The sequence below is a fragment of the Ovis aries genome, chromosome 3 (genome assembly GCF_016772045.2).
Source record: "Ovis aries strain OAR_USU_Benz2616 breed Rambouillet chromosome 3, ARS-UI_Ramb_v3.0, whole genome shotgun sequence".
Taxonomy (NCBI): Eukaryota; Metazoa; Chordata; class Mammalia; order Artiodactyla; family Bovidae; genus Ovis; species Ovis aries.
In genome coordinates, this window is record NC_056056.1 from 141604787 (window position 1) to 141610786 (window position 6000).

The following is a 6000-nucleotide window of genomic DNA, read 5'->3' on the forward strand; positions in this document are numbered from 1 at the left end:
ATAAGTGTTTCTTAAGAATAACTTGAAAATCAAATGAAAGAAACCTACGTCCTGGCCATCCAATTACCCAAGTTTTAGAAGTGGGCCTCTTGGGGCTGAAATGATCTTTCCCCATGGTTTCACCTCGAATTCTGAGACCCAGTGGGGCTCTGTCTGTGCGATTGGCCTGATAATCATATATACAGATGCATCTTTTAATTGTTTTCTACCTTGGATGTGTTAGGGGCTTCCTTGGTGGCTCAGATGGTAAAGAGTCTGGCTGCAGTGCGGGAGACCTGGGTTCGACTCCTGGGTCAGGAAGATACCCTGCCTAGAAAAGGAAATGGCAACCCACTCCAGTATCCTTCCCTGCCAAATTCCATGGATGGCAGGCTACAGTCCCTGGGGTCACAAAGGGTCAGACACGACTGAGCAACTTCACTTTTGGATGTGTTAAAGGCTTAGGAAAAGAATATCTTGGATGAATATGAACATGAAAGTGTTAGTTGCTCAGTTCTGTCTGACTCTGCAATCTCCTGGGCTAAGCCCACAAGGTCCCTCTGTCCATGGAATTCTCCAGGCAAGAATACTGGAGTGGGTCGTCATTACCTTCTCCAGGAGATCTTCCCAACCCAGGGATGCAACCCGGGTCTCCTGCATTGTGGGCAGATTCTTCACAGTCTAAGCCACCAGGGAAGCCCCTTGGATGAATATATTAGGGATATTTAGGAAACATGCACAAACAATACAACTGGTCCACAGGCATATGCTTATTGTGCCTTGACTTTGCTTTCATTTACCCAAATTCTTAGAGAGGAGTGCTGAGCTTCTTAGTCTAATTGACAAGGGTCTCCTTTCTCTTTTAACTTGTGCTTAACCAATGTTCCCTCCACCTACAGTGTTCTTACGCATGTATTGGACTGGCCAAAAAGTTTGAGTCTTTCTGTAACCTCTTATAGAAAAACCCAATGAACATTTTGTCAAACCCAATATTTTCCTCTGCTTTCAGAATTCAGACTACTTTTCTCCACATGATCACATATGAGTATTTTTTCTATCTGCCTTCCAGACAAACACTATTCTATAAAATACCAGGAAAATAGAAGCCTGAAGGCAAGAGTATTTAAAAAATTTTAAAAACATGCCAAATTACCTTAAGCGGAAAAGAAGAAAAAATTGTAAACACCATCCTTCAGCTTTTATGAAGAAAAATATAAAGCTAACTATAAAGAGTTGAAAGTATACAGATTAGGAATGGTCATGGGATCTGGAGATAGTGAAAGCCGTGATCACTATATTTAAAAGACAATTCTGTTTTCTTAGTGCTAAAGTGGTTTGAATGGGTAACCTGGTTATTTAGGCCAGTGGTTCAGTCTTTATTTATTTATTTATTTTTTCATGTTTTTTTTTTTTTTAATTTTTATTTTTACTTTATTTTACTTTACAATACTGTATTGGTTTTGCCATACATTGACATGAATCCACCACGGGTGTACATGCGTTCCCAAACATGAACCTCTCTCCTACCTCCCTCCCCATAACATCTCTCTGGGTCATCACCATGCACCAGCCCCAAGCATGCTGTATCCTGCGTCAGACATAGACTGGCAATTCGATTCTTACATGATAGTATACATGTTACAATGCCATTCTCCCAAATCATCCCACCCTCTCCCTCTCCCTCTGAGTCCAAAAGTCCGTTATACACATCTGTGTCTTTTTTGCTGTCTTGCATACAGGGTTGTCATTGCCATCTTTCTAAATTCCATATATACGTGTTAGTATAGTGTATTGGTGTTTTTCTTTCTGGCTTACTTCGCTCTGTATAATTGGCTCCAGTTTCATCCATCTCATCAGAACTGATTCAAATGTATTCTTTTTAATGGCTGAGTAATACTCCATTGTGTATATGTACCACAGCTTTCTTATCCATTCATCTGCTGATGGACATCTAGGTTGTTTCCATGTCCTGGCTGTTATAAACGGTGCTGCGATGAACATTGGGGTACAAGATTCCTTAAAAAATTGCAAATAGAACTACCTTATGACCCAGCAAACCCACTGCTGGGCATACACACCGAGGAAACCAGAATTGAAAGAGACACATGGTTCAGTCTTTAAAAATCCATACCTGTGAATGCCATACCTCCCAACCTGTTTTCTATATGTGCTCAGATTGGAATACACTTCATACATGCTCTTCAAAAGCACCCACACCTCCCACTCCATCTGCTGAAAATCATACATATACTTAGTTCACTTTTCAAATATAAGATCCTAAAAGTATGTAAACCACACATGTCATTTCTGGCCCCCTGTATTCCCCATTCTGATGCATCTTTTGCAAAGGTACATACTCCCCAGCTTGCTCTGTGACCCATTCCTTGACGAACAGTGATTTTATCAAATTCTGCTGATCTTTAATAAAAAGTTCCTTAGACACTGCTTCTGCACTCCTTTGAAATCCACAAAAAAAAATTTTTTTTCTGGATCTTATACTTCTTAGGTATTATGTATGAGGCACTGTCTTCAGCTGTATGTAAATAAATATGAAGGAGCTCATGGTCCTTGCCCTCAAGGAAACTTTAGATCTAGTCTTCTTGCCAAACATTTTTTTAAATCTTCCATGTTACCAATGACTGGATCCAGTAGTTTTGGGGTAAAAAATAGTGTCTTCCAAAACCCTATCTATCTATTTGCAGGAGTAGTGGCAGTTTTGTTATTTACTTGCTCAGTTGTGTCCAGCTCTTTGCTACTCTGTGGACTGCAGCACATCAGGATTTCCTGTCATTCACTGTCTCCTTGAGTTTGCTCAAACTCATGTCCATTGAGTCAGTGATGCCATGGAACCATCTCATCCTCTGCCGCCCCCTTCTCCTCCTGCCTTCAATCTTTCCCAGCATAAGGGTCTTTTCCAATGAGTCAGTTCTTCGCATCAGGTGGCCAAAGTATTGGAGTTTCAGCATTGGCATCAGATCTTCCAATGAATATTCTGGGTTGATTTCCTTTAGGATCGACTGGTTTAATCTCCTTGCTGTTCAAGGGACTCTCAAGAGTCTTCTCCAATACCACAGTTCAAAAGCATCAATTCTTTGGCCCTCAGCCTTCTTTATGGTCCACTTCTCACATTCATACATGACTACTATAAAAACCATAGCTTTGATTATATGGACTTTGGTCAGCAAAGTGATATTTCTACTTTTAACATGCTGTCTAGGTTTGTCATAGCTTTGCATCCAAGAAGCAAACATTTTTTAATTTCATGGCTGCAGTCACTGTTTGCAGTGATTTTTCAGCCCAAGAAAATAAAATCTGTCGTTACTTCCACTTTTTCCCTTTCTATTTGCCACTGAATGATGGAACCAGATGCCATGATCTTGGGTGTTTTAATGTGGAGTTCCAAGCCACCTTCTTCACTCTCCTCTTTCACCCTCATCAAGAGGCTCTTGAGTCTCTCTTTGCTTTCTGCCATTAGAGTGGTATCATTTCCATATCTGAGGTTGTTGCTATTTCTCCTGGCAATCTTGATTCCAGCTTGTGATTCATCCAACCCAGCATTTAGATGATGTTCTCTGTATGTAAGTTAAATAAGCAAAGTGACAGTATAGAGCCTTGTCATACTCCTTCCTCAATTTGGAACCAGTCAGCTGCTCCATGTCTGGTTTTAACTGTTACTTCTTTTTTTTTTTTTTTTTTTTGAAAACTTTATTTTTTTTTTTTTTTTTTTTTTTATAACTTTTCTCCTATGGTTATTCTTTTTTTTTCTTTCTTTTTTTTTTATATATATATATATTTTTAATTTTTTAAATTTTAAAATCTTTAATTCTTACATGCATTCCCAAACATGAACCCCCTCCCACCTCCCTCCCCATAACATCTTTCTGGGTCATCCCCATGCACTAGCCCCAAGCATGCTGCATCCTGCGTCAGACATAGACTGGCGATTCAATTCACGTGATAGTATACATGTTAGAATGTCATTCTCCCAAATCATTCCACCCTCTCCCTCTCCCTCTGAGTCCAAAAGTCCGTTATACACATCTGTGTCTCTTTCCCTGTCTTGCATACAGGGTCGTCATTGCCATCTTCCTAAATTCCATATATATGTGTTAGTATACTGTATTGGTGTTTTTCTTTCTGGCTTACTTCACTCTGTATAATCGGCTCCAGTTTCATCCATCTCAACAGAACTGATTCAAATGAATTCTTTTTAACTGCTGAGTAATACTCCATTGTGTATATGTACCAAAGCTTTCTTATCCATTCATCTGCTACACAGATAACTGTTACTTCTTTACCTGCATACAGGTTTCTCAGGAGACAGGTAAGGTGGTCTGGTACTGCCACCTCTTGAAGAATTTTCCATACTTTGTTGTGATCCATACAGCCAAAGGCTTTTAGCATAGTCAGTGAAGCAGATGTTTATCTGGAATTCCCTTGCTTTCTCTATGATCCAACAAATGTTGGCAATTTGATCTCTGGTTCCTCTGCCTTTTCTAAATTCAGCTCATACATGTGCAAGTTCTTGGTTCATGTACTGCTGAAGCCTAGTTTGAAGGATTTTGAGAATAACCTTGCTACCATGTGAAATGAATGCCATTGTACAGTAGACTGGACATTCTTTGGCATTGCCCTTGTTTGGCATTAGAATGAAAATTGATCTTTTCCAGTCCTGTGGCCACTGCTGAAAAGTGAAAGTGAAAGTTAAGTCACTCAGTCATGTCTGACTCTTTGCGACACCATGGACTGTAGCCCACCAGGCTCCTCTGTCCATGGGATTCTCCAAGCAAGAATACTGGACTGGGTTGCCATTTCCTTCTCCAGGGGATATTCCTGACCCAGGGATCGAACCCAGGTCTCCCACACTGGAGGCAGACGCTTTAAACTCTTAGCTACCAGGGAAGGCCACTGCTGAATTTTCCAAATAAATATGCTGACATATTGAGTGCAACACTTCAATAGCATCATCTTTTATGATTTTAAGTGGCTCAGCTGGAATTCTGTCACCTCCACTAGCTTTGTTTGTAGTAATGTTTCCTAAGACTCGCTTGACTTCACACTGCAGTATGTCTGGTTCTAGGTGAGTGACCATACCATCGTGGTTATCCTGGTCACTAAAACCTTTCTTGTGTAGTTCTTCTGTGTGTTCTTGCCACCTCTTCTTAATCTCTTCTGCTGCTGGTAGGTCCTTACCATTTCCTTTCTTTATTGTGCCTAACCTTGCATGAACTATTCCCTTCATATGTCCAGTTTTCTTGAAGAGATCCTAGTTTTTCTCAGTCTATTGTTTTCCTCTATTTCTTGGCATAGTTCATTTGAGAAAGCTGTCTTATCTCTTCTTGCTGTTCTCTGAAACTCTGTATTCAGTTGGGTATATCTTTTCCTTTCACTTCTCTTCTTTCCCAGCTATTTGTAAAGCCTCCTCAGAGAACCACTTTGCCTTCCTGTATTTCTTTTCTTGGGGATGGATTTGGTCACTGCCTTCTGTAAAACTGAACAAACCTCCATCCATAAATCAAAGGTCTGGTAGACAGAGTGCCTGAAGAGCTATGGACGGAGGTTTGTTAAATTGTACAGGAGGCAGTGACCAACACCATTCCCAAGAAAAGAAGTACAGGAAAACAAAGTGGTTCACTGAGAAGGCTTTACAAAGCTGAGAAAGAAATTTTCCCTGGTAGCTTAGCTGGTAAAGAATTTGCCTGCAATGCAGGAGACTCTGGTTCAATCTCTGGGTCAGGAAGATTCCCTGAAGAAGATATAGGCTATCCATTCGAGTATTAGAAATTTTCCCTGGTGACTCAGATGGTAAACAATCTGCCTGCAGTGTGGGAGACCAGGGTTCAACCCCTGGGTTGGGAAGATCCCCTGGAGGAGGCAACCCACTCCAGTATTCTTGCCTGGAGAATCCCCATGGACAGAGGAGCCTGGAGGCCTGCAGCCCCTACAGTTGCAAAGAGTCGTACATGACTGAGCAACCAAACACAGCACGTACCTGAATGACCTAGTGGTTTTCTCTACTTT